The sequence below is a fragment of the Cavia porcellus genome, unplaced genomic scaffold (assembly GCF_034190915.1).
Source record: "Cavia porcellus strain 051 isolate PalLab524CR breed Dunkin Hartley unplaced genomic scaffold, mCavPor4.1 scaffold_22, whole genome shotgun sequence".
In the NCBI taxonomy this organism is placed as follows: Eukaryota; Metazoa; Chordata; class Mammalia; order Rodentia; family Caviidae; genus Cavia; species Cavia porcellus.
In genome coordinates this window covers 41,610,685-41,623,720 of record NW_026947505.1, presented here as the reverse complement: position 1 = coordinate 41,623,720, position 13,036 = coordinate 41,610,685, and the positions used below count along the sequence as shown (strand labels likewise).

Here is a 13,036-nt window from a genome sequence, read left to right as displayed (position 1 = left end):
AGATGTGGTGTTTTTATATAATGAGTACTACTCATCTGTAAAGAAGGATCACATTGAGTCTTTTGTAGGTAAATGGATGTGACTTGAACCATACTCATAAGTGAAATAAATCAAACTCACATGTGTAAACACCATACTGTCTCTCTAGTTCAAGAAACTGAAAGAGTAAATAAGGTACAAAATCTTTAATAAATATTGTGAAAGAGCAGGAAACTTCTCAAAGAGGAAATAACTCAGGAAAAAGGAGAAAAGAAGTAAGGGAAAAGAAAAGAAATATAAATTTATATATATAAACTTAAGATAGCTAAGATGATTATACTATTCTATTAGTTATTCCAACAAAACAGTTAACATTCATAGGATTAGATTAAATGTGCATGTGTATATCTGGTAATCTGAGTAACTCTTTGAAGATAACTGTAAAATAACAACCTTTGTTATGTTCCTATTACCTTGTTTTGAAAGTCTATATTTTTACTGTTTTGGGCTTTTTGTTATTGCTATTTATTTATCTTTTGTTTAATGTTTTTCTTGTATTTTGTTTTGTTTTGTTTTTCCTTTTAATACAGAAAGTATAGATATACATGTATAGGCTTATAACATGCCAAGAACTTCTAAAGAGTTTACAAGAACTGATTTTTTTTTTCGCAAAGTCCTCACATTAAAACAAGAACTGATTTTATTATGTGTGATGGTATGAACAGCTAATAAGACTTTACAGTAGCCATTGCTAATCTCCTATTATCTTGTTTTGAAGTCCAATAATGTTTTTATTCTTTGTTTTGATTGGATTTAGACTGTTTTCTATTATTTGATTTCAATATGTGTGAACATATAGACAGCTATTTTGAAGAAAACAAGGCACATTATGATAACCATTGTTGATTTTCCTATTGTCTGGTTTTTGTTTTGATCAGTTTTATACTGTTTTGTTTGTTTGAATTCATTGTGTGTGAAAATATGGACAACTATTTGGGACAGAACAGGAGACACTGAGATAGCCACTGTTGATTTCCTGTTGTTTTGAAATCCTGTGTTACTTGCATTGTTTTGTTCTGATCTGCTTTGTTGTGTTTTGTTCTGTTTTATTTTATTCTCTTTAAAATAAAAATAAAATAAAACCACATCTCACTTATTCATTCATTAGTTGATTTGGGCTTTATTCACTCATGGGTTGATTTGTTACACTCTGTGCCACTATGTACATTGGTGTGCATATGTGGTTGTGGCCTAATGCTTTTAATTCTTTGGGAAAGACGGAGGAGAATAGCTGGCTCAAATGAGACCGCTGTTCAGTACTATTTGACTTACTACACAACATGAGAATATCTATGCAGGGTGAGGGTTATAACATTTTGTTCCTTGCCACCCACCCAGGCAACAATCAGTGGCAGTCACCTTTAAAGACCTCAGGGCCCTTTTTCTACCATAACTTTGTTTGCAAGATTGCACGGCACTGTTCTGACTGTGCAGAAGCTGCAAGTGAGCCACACTTCCACTGAGGGCTGCAGACAGCGCTCAGCCTTCACAGAAGAAGGGATTCTGAGTTTGGCACGGCAGTCCACTAAGAACTGATCTTCTGATAGTGAGTAAATGAGAAAGTGGAAATTAGATAGAAACATCGTTCCCTCAGAGACAGGTAAGCGTAGCGGTTAGACATATACTTATTTAAAGATTTCTGTCGCTATGAGCTATGGTAAACTTGTCCTGTCTGTGCCAGGCACAAACAGCACTATGAACTGCACACAGCAAAACCCTCTAACATGCTAATAGTCGCCAGACTTTTCCATTATTGTCATTACTAACCTATAGATCAAAACATGAATCACACTTGCCCAAAGTTATACGAGTGGAAATAAGCAGGCAGGTTCCACCCCAAATATCTGGGTCTCAAGAGATTACTTTTAACCACTGCACTGCACTACTTGGAAGAAAGAATAATAATGCCAACTATACTTGAGTGAACAATGGATACACACTAGGCACTGTACTAAGCTCTGAACCTACGTTATTTCATTAACTCCTCTTTCTGACCCTATGAGGGAGGCACTAATGTTATCATTCGTAAATTACCAGTGGAGAGAGCTGAGCAGAGGTTCGGTAACTTGCCCAAAATCCCACAGCCAGTGAGCCAGAGGGAGTGGAAAATAAATGTTGGTAAGCCCTTCAGATTCGTGCTTTGCTGTGCATAGCTTCACCACCGCCATGGTCACCAATGTCTGGACCCAGAATAAACATGTATTAAGTACTTGCTAGGACTACGGAACTCTGATCACCCTAGAAGCCAAGCAATAATGAGACAAAGCCAAGCAAGAAATGCCAGGAACAGCGAGGTTTCAGCCAGTCCAAGGTCTGCAATGCACCCCTTATACCACCAGGGGGAGCAAGAGGAGCCTTCGTTTGAGCCAGGGTCCAAGGGCAGTTTGCCTGGGTGTGCACTTTTCAGTTTATTGAGCTTTCTCCTTAAGTGCAAAGATTCATTTGCTTCCTGCTTTTGGTACATTTACATCCCGGCAGGACACGAATTGCAGAAGGTATAGCCACTAGACATCCTCCAATCTGTACAAGGAGTCTTGGTGCCCAAAAATGAGTGACACGTTCCGTATTGGTCCCATTCATTCTTGTCCATACCCTTTAATACCTTTAAGCACATCTGTTTTAGATGCAAAGTCAACAAATTGCAGGCAACGAATCAGCTTACGCAACATTTTCTTCTGGGAAAAAAAAGATCTTTGAAAGCCTTACTTGGGCAGCGGTTTGCTCCTTTAGCAAGATGGATAAATAGAAGAAAAAAGGAGGTTATGCTATTTGCTTACCGTGGAAAGATTGTCTCAGCAAGGGCTTGGCATTTTTAGAGACAGAACACCACCCCCATCCACCCGCCTCACACTGCCCACCGCGCGCCAGCCCTTCCCAAGTCCAGAGGCGAAAACTGTGACTCACTTGAGACATAAACCCAACCCACAGAAGTGCTGGCTGGGCTGAGGAAAAGTATTGCTAAAAGGAAGAGAAACCTTATTTTCCTTTTCTTTTCTTTTGTGTAATTTCCAAGCAATTTTTAGCCTCAGCTGCCCTGCCTTTGAGGAGGATGACTTTCCGGTACACGCCTCCGAGTTTTACCACAAATGCCCCTACCAGCAAAGCCCAGCAGGGGGCGGAAGGTCACGCAATTTCTGCAGCTGCAGCCACCGGAGTCTCCGTGTCCCAGAACTTGCACGTTTTACCTCAACAGACTTCAGGCAAGCTGAGGGATTCTAGTCCTTCTAAGACTGCAAAAGCTGGGGTGGAGCGGGGAGTGGGGGTGGGAAGCAGGGCTGAGAACGCACAATCCAGAAGGCCAGGGTGGAGGCCCGCGGCCATCCCTGTAGACAATCTGCGCTCCTGGTCGCGGGCGCGGAAGCTACTCGGGAGCTGTCCAGGGGGACCCGGAGCGCGCAGGCCACCAGGACCCCCACGCTGCTAGTGCCGGGAGGGCTGCCCAGGGCGAGAGGGACAGCTGGATCCCGCCCTGCGTGTGCTCAGGCCAAGGGCCGCGCTGACCCCTAGGCTGGCCCCAGGCGGGCATCATCGGGTGGACTGGTGGGCAATCTGCACGACAAAGGCGATGGGGGGGACAACCGGACAGTCTCACTTTTCAGGGTGTTGACCAGCAGCCTGGTTGTTTAGGGACTGGGAATTGGAGAGCTTTGGGAGGTAGGCTGCTTTCGGGCGTCTTGATTTGAATACGTTTTGGGTTAAATCAAACAACCCTAGGCATGGTGGATTAACTATAATCCCAGCACTCTAGGAGACTGAGGCGAAAGCATTATAAATTGGAGCCCAGCCTGGGCAAATTAACATTTAGCGAGGCTCTCTCAAAAAATAAAAAGTAAAATAAAATAGGGCTGTAGCTCAGTGTTAAGGCTCTGGGTTCAGTCTCCAGTACTGGGGGGAGTGAAAGGGGGAAAGGATAGAGAGAAAGGGAGAGGGGGTGTTCTTCTGCATCTATCAGCATTTAGCAGACTCTAATGATTGCTGATGGCGACAATTTAATGCTTGCCCAGCAGCTAGATGATTACTTTCACTTTTTTTGTATGTGTTCATGGAACCACAAAAAATGCAGTGTTTCTGTTGGTTATTTCACAGCTCTATAGAAACTGCAGTTACAGTTTAAAATCCAATGCACAGCATGAGGATGGCAGCTGATAAAGTGGACTGTGTTGAGGAATTTTGCTAAATGGGTAGAAAACAGCCGCTGTTGCCATAGGGGAGAAAATGAGTAATGGATATGTTCACTCGTCCACTGTTGTAACCATTTTTCTACACGCACTGTAATTTGTAGCATTATGTTACATCCCTTAAACAGACACAATAATGTTTTTAAAAAGATCTGGGGCTACATGTGTAACTTAGTGATAAAGAGCCCGCCTAGAACGCTCAAAACCCTAAATTCAATCTCCAGCTCTGGAAAACTTTTAAAGGATGTTAATGAAGAGCAGTTACAATATAAGCTCAGTACAATGTAAAGTATACCTTATTGTATACTCATGAGCATATAAACCATACGTATGGTCAAATTACTGGATAGAAGTTTTAAAAGTTAATGTTTTCTAGTTATCGGGTTTGCCAGCTAGCTCTAAAGTATTCATATTACTGAACTTATATTAGTCATTAAGACTTACATTTCTGAATAATAGAGGTAAACTGATCTCAGCAGCAAAGTTTCTACTTTTTTGCTCCTTTAAATGGGGAAGAAAAAAATAAAAATAACAAAAAATTTTAAAAAACAGGGAAGATAGATTTTAAAAAAGGAAATAGGAAGTCACCTTCCACATATAATTTATAAAGTAACCAGCTGACTGATCACAATGTAAAGAGGAGTGAAATCAAATTTGTGACACAAAATATAAAGAACACCACCTCTGTGAAATGAGTTACAATAAATGTCCGTGTGAGCCTCTCATATAAAAATACTTGTTTTTTTCTTGAGTGAACTCTTCACAATTCTGAAAACCAGTGCAAAGTTGATCATCTCATCCTTGGTTATGCATAGCCCATGGAGAGAGGCCAGGACATCCACAGTTAAGGTATGAATACCTCTTTTTACCTACGATCAATACACCTTGCAATAAAGTCATTTCTTGCCTTTTAAATAAAATTTAATAAAAGTTTTTGTGTAGCTTTCTAGGATGAAGCAAGGTAAATCTGAAGAAGGAATCTTAGGGATAAAATTGCACATGTTAAGGAAGTATAATTGATTATACCAGCTTTTCTGGTGTTGGATTTTTTGTTGTTGTTTGGTCAAAAACACAAGTACTGGAAGCCATGTATGGTGGCATACACCTATAATCCTGACGCTCTCAGAGGCTTAGACAGGAGAGTCAGTTTTCCTCTACTATTCTGTAGTTTAAGCTTTAGTAACTAATATAAATGTGGTTCAAAGCTAGCCTGGGTGTTTTAGTAACTTAGTGAGAACTTGTCTCAAAATTTAAAAAGGGCTGCAGGTATAGCTCAGTGGGAAAGGCCCTGGGTTCAGTCCCAAAGGGACAAACAAACACAGAATTGCAAAATAACCAACAAAAACATTACATATTTTTGTGGTTCCATGAACACACATGAAAAAGAGAAAGTAATAATCCAGCTGTGGGCAATCATTAAATTGTCACCATTAGCGATCATGAGAGTCTGTTAAATGCTGATAAATATGGAAGAGCCTTGGATGCTGTGCCTTGGGAATTGTTCTTTGGGCTAGAGTATGGATTTGTTGTTGTAGCCTTTCTCAGAAAAGTTGAAAAGCAGTGTACAACATTGGAAATTCAGGGCAGCCATAATACCCAATACAAAGAAAATGATCAGCAGATGTCTTTTTTTTTTTTGTACCAGGGATCGAACTCATGACCTAGCACCTGCCAGGCAGGTGTTTATGCTGCTGATCTAAACCCCCCGCAACAGATGTCATTATTGATGACATCATTGCTACACCTGCCATCACCTGAACCCTCTTCCAAGTGACAGGCCCTGGATCTCTTCAGTCAGCTCTTGAGTTCCTGAATCCTATATCCTACAAAGCAGCGTGGGAGCTTCCAGTGTTTCTTTTGTCCTTTATCAGTTCTCTGGGATAATGTTACACCTTGGAGAAGACCTGTCCCTTAGGTCTGTTCCAGGGAATTGGCACAGAGCTCCCTTGATTGAGTGTCCTACTTCTATCAAGTCAGCAAATAGTCACTTATTTAAAAGATACTGTTTATTTTATCAGTTAAGGTGTCCATGAGTAGGCTGTCCGCGTTCTCAGCCATTGACTGATTATGAAGTTCATTGGATTATGTTAATGTAATCAGCACTAAACGTACAGAATTATACAGTGAACAAACACTAAAGCCACTTCCCAACTTTCCCACAAACCACCATTAACAATTATGAGCATTTCTCCATTTTAACTTTAAGGAACACCCCCTCACATACACAAAAAAGTGTACTTGCTGTGTTCCCCTCCCCAGGCCCTGCACAGGCACTGTTTACATGTTCCCTTGTGACACGTTTCCTACAGCCAACTCATCACTATGCACATTCCCATTCAATGTATTAGAGCACATTTTAAAGTTCTTTTAGTTTAGGAGTGGGATTTGTTTGTTTGTTTTTGTGGCACTGCAGATTGAACTCAAGAGCACTGAGTTACATCTCAGGCCTTTTTGTTTTTTATTTTGAGACAATGTCTCATTAATTTGCTCCAGCTGGCTCAGGTTTTTCCTTTCATAAACTTTTTATGTGGCCTCCTAAGTCCACACCAGATCTTCTGCCAGATGTGTACATCTTTGCTGTATATACAGGAGTCCACTAGGGAGTCCAACCTTTCCTGAGGCTCCCTCCCCTCTTCCTCCCCATCCAGTCTGGAGCGCTGACATGGTTTCTTTGCCTCTCTGTTCTTGGATCTCACATCTTTCTCTTTTTTGTTGTTTCGTTAGTTCCTCTTTTTGTCAGTACAAATCCTCTGGCATCATCTTTAACAAGGGTGTACAGAATTTCTTTTTTTTTTTAATAAATTGTCTTATTTGATTTTTATCTTTTTGAGACAAGGTCTCAGTATGTAGTTCAGCCTCACTTTGTAGCCAGGGCTGGTCTTGATCTTGCAACAATCCTCCTACTTCAGTCTCCCAAGTGCTGGAATTACCGGAGTGCTCCACCGCGCCTGGCCAGAATTTCTTTTTCAGATTGTGTGTGTGTGTGTGTGTGTGTGTGTGTGTGTGCGCGTGTGTGTCTGTGATGAACTATCTCAGTGAACTTCAAATACACAGTGCAGTAGTATTAACCATAGTTACCATGCTGTGTGTTGTTCACCCCACAAAATCAACCATTTGCACTCTTTGACAATACCCCTCCTTCCTCTTACCCTCTACCCCTCAGCCTGTAATCACCATTTTACTCTCTGCTTCTGTGAGTTCAACTCTTTCAGATTCCACATGCAAATGAGATCACACGGTGTTTTCCTTTCTGCTATCTGGTTTATTTCACTTATTATAATGTCCTCTGCGTTCACCTCTATTCTCCTAAAGGCAGGGTTTTCTTTTTTTTAGAGGTTGAGTAATATAATATATATATACATATATTATATACTATTGTATGAATATTATACAATGTATATATGCATGTATTATTATATACATATATAATATACATACAATGCATATATGTATAGTAATATATTTTCATTTGTTATATATGTATATATAATATATATGTGCACTACATCTTCTTTATCCATTTGACTGACGTTTTTTATATAATTTGATCTTTGTCTCTTCCTTTTTATTCTCATATACAAAAATCTTGAAGAAAATTGTTACTTTTATGCCAATTAATCTGATAATGAAATAAATACCCATTTTTATGTACCTTTCAAAAAGTAACTTTAAAGAAAATCAAATATCAATTACTATTGGCAACCTTGGCCAATAGGCACACATCTATCCCCACATCTAGTAACCTCACTTGAGAGAGGTATCTAAGCCTATTCCTAGTTTTCAACTTGCCTCGGTGCTGTGGAATCACTTCGTGGGGCAGAAGCTGAGAAAGCTGTCTCATCTTTCCTGGGATCTTCTCTGAGACTTCACCAACTGGTGTGGTTCTTTGTATTGGTTAAATTACATAAAGAAACAATTGAATATGTCTGAATGAATTAATACATAAACTTTCAATATTTTAATACATTGTCTTTGGAAATATATGCCTTTTGAAATTTTACACTATAAAAAATTTACATTAGAAATAGGAAATCAGGGCCTGGGATTTAGCTCAATGACACAAGTACCTGCCTGGCAGGCATGAAGTGATGAGTTCAATCCCCAGTACTGAAAGAAAGAAAGAAAGAAAGAAAGAAAGAAAGAAAGAAAGAAAGAAAGAAAATTAAAGATTAAGATGAAACCAAAATTTAAGATGAAAGCCTCTTAAAATGTGGATAAAATTTGTAATGATAAATAAAATGTTGATAGCATTTCATATATCCAAGCAACAAACATGTATGGATCATGCATCATGTCATAGATACAGATCCTGGAATGGACCTGAAACTGTGGAGAGGCAGGCATGGCCATGGCCTCAGTGAACTCACAGGGACTCAGGCAGGGACAGGGCTATTTCATCCCCATGTGGTAAAAGCTATGTGACAGGGAAGCAAAGTTTGTAAGAAAGTACGGACCCCAAAGTTATGGAGCAGGATGGACAATAGAGACTCTGCTCTGCAGAGATCTGAAGGAGGAATGAGTTACAGATGCTAAGCTGAAAACACGGGATAGAAGGACTCAGCAGAGTAAATCTCACTTACAAACTTAGAGCTTGAAAGTTACTTGTATTGAGAGAAATAAACATACAATTGATAGTGCCCATGAGAAGAGAACTATCTAAAAAATGAATCTAAAGAGTTGGTCATGGTGATGTACACCCATAATCCTAGCACTTGAGAGGTTGAGGTAGGAAAGATGGAAAGTTCAAATCCAGCTTTGGAAATTTGGCAAGACCCTGTGTCAAAATTAAAAAATTTTTAAAAAGACTGGGGATATAGGTCAGTGTGGAAGCCTGGCATCCAATGCCCGATACTTCTTAAAAAATAGTAGAAACGTAAGGAAACCAAAGGCAAGTCTAGAGAAATAAACCAAAGTCAGATCACGAAGGCCTTGACAAAATACAAAGAAATGATATACTGGATTTGCATGTGAGCCAGTAATACTGTGAGTAAGAGTTCAGTTAGGAGGTGATTGAAATAATACAGGTCCAAGGCAAGAGAGACCTTGGGAAAAAGGTAGCTGAGGGCAAACTAAGATGGGTTGGAATGGGGACAATAAACGAGGAGTAGGAAGACATGGAGTATAGAACCCAGGCCTCTGATATGAGTAAAAGGCAGTGATGTGCCCTGGAAGATGAGAAGACAGGCAGAGGAACAGAGAGGTAGGAATGTGGAGCTCTTGCATGCCCAGCAGAACATCAAGTAGAAATAGACAGATGTTAGGTGCAGATGTGGTCAAGGAGCATAGGTATGGGGGTAATGGGACAGAGGTTTCTTGAAGCCACAGGAGTGACTGAGCTCATTTGCATGTAGGAGAAAAGAAAACCAACCAGGGACTGACCCATGAGGTACATCAATGGAGGAAGAGCCGGGTTTGTAGCAAGGAAATAGTAGAATATGATGCCAGAGGCCCGGAGCATAACGTGTATGTTACACCTGTGTAGGAACTCAGAAAAATTATTTTCTTTTTGAGACTCAAGAATGAGTTGAGTGGTTCTTGTATGGCTACTCTGTATCTAGCAACTATGGATATGATAATTCTGGGCTGGGAACTTAAAATCTGTTTGACAAAGAACACATTTACGATAGCATTGGTGACTACAACAGTGTGCGAATTACAGAACCTGAAAGCACTGTCCATAACGAGTAATAACTCTGCTTTAATGGAAAGGAGAAAAAATAGTTTATTTTGAGCCAAATATGTGTGATTACAGCCTGGGAACATGAATTCAGGGAACCCTGAATGGCATGTTTCACCATGGAAGGGGTCAGATGAACTTGGATAGTCACAGAACGAAAGAAAGTTCTAAATCAATTCATTGACCAACTACCTTGGAGGGCGCTTTTGATTGGTGACCACCACAAAGTGGGGAAATTCTTTCAGCCTTTTTTCCCTTTGACTCAGGGCTACAGCCTTAGCATGTTTTTTGTTTGTTTGTTTTTTTGGTGTTTTATATTGATGCAGGCTCTTGTTAAATTGCTTAGGCTGTAGGTGAATTTATGATTCCCCTGCCTTCGCCTCCAGGCAAAGGCTAGGATTCCATGCGAGGGACACCACCACACCAGGTTCAACTCTATCTTATCAGTTCTTAACCTTAGGGGTAGAGGAGGCCAGAGGAGTGACACATTCCCCAAGAAGTTTATCTGCGAGTCATGAGAATGCTAGGTAGTTACAGAACTGAGAGTAATTGGCTATGAAAGGGCTCAAGATAACGTGGGCTTGTGACCCCCGTGACACTCTATTTCCTTACAGTCAGGTCTTTAACAATCTGAAGAGTATTTAAAGCAGTTTCTTCAGAGAATTTCAGTTAGTAGCACTCATTGTTTTCTTACTTTTATTCTGAGTACGTGCTTGCTGTACATAATCATTGCATTTGCGTGGGGGGTTTGTTCGCGTCCTCACCACACCTTGATTCTTTTCTTTGTTCCCTTCCCCTCTCGTGTCTCCCTGCTCCCGCCAATCCTTGGTCCCCTTCCCATTTGCAGAAGTTCTATTTCCATTGTTCTCTTCAACTCTTTTTCTAAAATGTCTTTTTTCTTCCATCCCTCTCCCTGTCCATCTCTTGTTCTCCTTTCCACTTGAAAAAGATTTCCCTACTTCCTCTTCTTCTCTTTATTTATAGTTTGGGATTCTCATATTAAAAAAAAGCCTTTTGATATTTAAACGTGTATGTCTGATTTATTTCACTTAACACTGCGGTCTCAAGATACATCTGTTGACCTACAAATGTTTCAGGTGTATCCTTCTTTATGGCAGAGTAGCACTCCATTGTATATAAATACCATGTTTTCTTTACTCGTTCATCTAGTGATGGGCATATATCCTGTTTCCAAGATTTAGCTATTGTAAATTGTGCTCCCATAAATGTGGCCATGCATGTCTCTCTGTAATATAATGTCTTAACTTTTTCAGGAAGATACATAGTAGGAGAATAGCTGGGTCAGATGGAATGTTTTGTTTTGTTTTGTTTTGAGGACTCTCGTAGTGCTATCTATAGCAGTTGTGCTGGTTTACGTTCCCACCAGCAGGGTAAACTAAGAGTTCCTACTCTCCCTGCAGCCTGGACAACATTTGCTATTGTTTCATTTCTTGATAATAGCCATTCTTTCTGGAGTGAAAGATGGTATCTTGATGTTGTGTTAATTTGCCTTTCCCTATCAGCCTGTGATAGTGAAGATTTTTTCATATATTTGTTGACCATTTGTACTTCTGAGAATTGTTTATTTTTTCAGTTGCCCACTTTTTTATTTTGGAGAATCTAAGTTTCTTGAGTTCTTTATACACTTTAGAAGCAGTCCTCTGGCAAAAAATTGTTCCCATTCTGTAGGTGGTCTCTTCACGCTATTGGTTGTTTCCTTTTTAATTTTTAATTTGATAGCATCCCATTTATTGATTCTCAGTATTATTTCTTGTGCCTTTTGGTTCGGTTCAGAAAATCCTTACCTGTGCCTGTATTTTCAAGAGTTTTACCCATTCTGTCTTTCAGCAGATTACATGTTTCTATTTTAACATCTGGGTTTTTGATCTAGATTTTTTATCTTAGCTTAGTATATGGTGAGGTATATGTATTTGGACTGAATTTTCTGCAGGTGGATGTCCAGTTTTCTCAGAACCGTTTATTAGAGGCTGTCTTTCCTTCCATGTGTGTAATATAACTTCAAGTCTGGAAATGTGATGCCTCATGCTTTGCTATTATTACCCAGAATTGCTTTTACTATTCTGCAACTTTTCTGGTTCTGTATGAATTTTAGGATTGTTGTCCTGAGATCTGTAAGGCATGCTGTTGATATTTTGATTGGGATTGTGTTAAATCTACATATCAGTTTTGGAAGTATAGCCATTTTGACTATATAATTTTGCCTATCCAAGAGCATGTTCATTTTCTGATGTCCTCTTCAATGTACTTTTTCAGAGTGATGCAATTTTTGTTGTAGAGATTTTTCCACTATCTAGATTAAGTTAATTCATAAGCAATTTTCTTCACTGCTACTGTGAACGGTGTTGTTTACCTGCTTTCCTTCTCAGTGAGTTCATTATTAATGTACAGGAGTCATAGCTCTAATAATTCTGTGGAATTTTTGTTTGCAATGTCTGATTATCCATCTCACAGAATGCTCTCCTTAGCCCTCTAGATGGGACAACAGAGGAATCAAAAACAAACAAACAAACAAACAACCTCTTCACTTGGAAAAAATGAGAGTGAGGGGTAACTGTTGGAGAGAAGATCAGCTTCCTAGGCTGAAAGAGCCTGTCCTACATGATCACAAAGGGGATACAGAAAGGAAAGGGAAGCCTGGGACCCTGGAAACGTTTCACATTTAGATAGAGCACAAGAGGATAGAAGCATAAGAAGGCAATGATTGAAAGTTGTTGTTAAAAACAAAAACCGGTTGTTCCTTCCTCCACCCATAATTCCCACCAAATTCCTGACAATCCAGAGACTCCTCCTTCCTGGGGCATAAGAGCAGAGGTTTCATTTGTGTAGAAGAGAAGGGCCTTATATTCACAGCTACCCCCTGGAGAGTGAGCACCCCCCACGCACACACCAGAGCACCTCAGGGCTACCTGTGGTCAGGGCTGGTGTTTTGTAGGGCAGGCAAGCATGGGAGGAGTGTGCAGGGTGAAGGTGGACTGCGCTGCAGTAGCCGCTCAGCAAGACTCATGGCTTGAAGGGATTGGGTGCTTGCAGCTGAGGATCTGAAGCCTGGCAAACGGTTTTTGGTGTTATTTGTATTTAAAAAGCCACAAAAATCATATGATCTAAACTGGACCAACCCTAA

At 40.0% G+C, this 13,036-nt stretch overlaps 1 protein-coding gene across 1 annotated transcript in view; it reads left to right on the top strand.

The window, feature by feature from the left end:
- The first annotated feature begins 3,980 nt into the window (after window positions 1-3,980).
- Window positions 3,981-13,036, top strand: part of Map3k4 (mitogen-activated protein kinase kinase kinase 4) — a 157,151-nt gene continuing 148,095 nt past the window's right edge. Inside the window, exon 1 of the mRNA XM_063233097.1 lies at window positions 3,981-5,066. The gene's annotated coding sequence lies outside the window, so the exon portion shown is untranslated. The remainder of the gene's footprint in view (window positions 5,067-13,036) is intronic.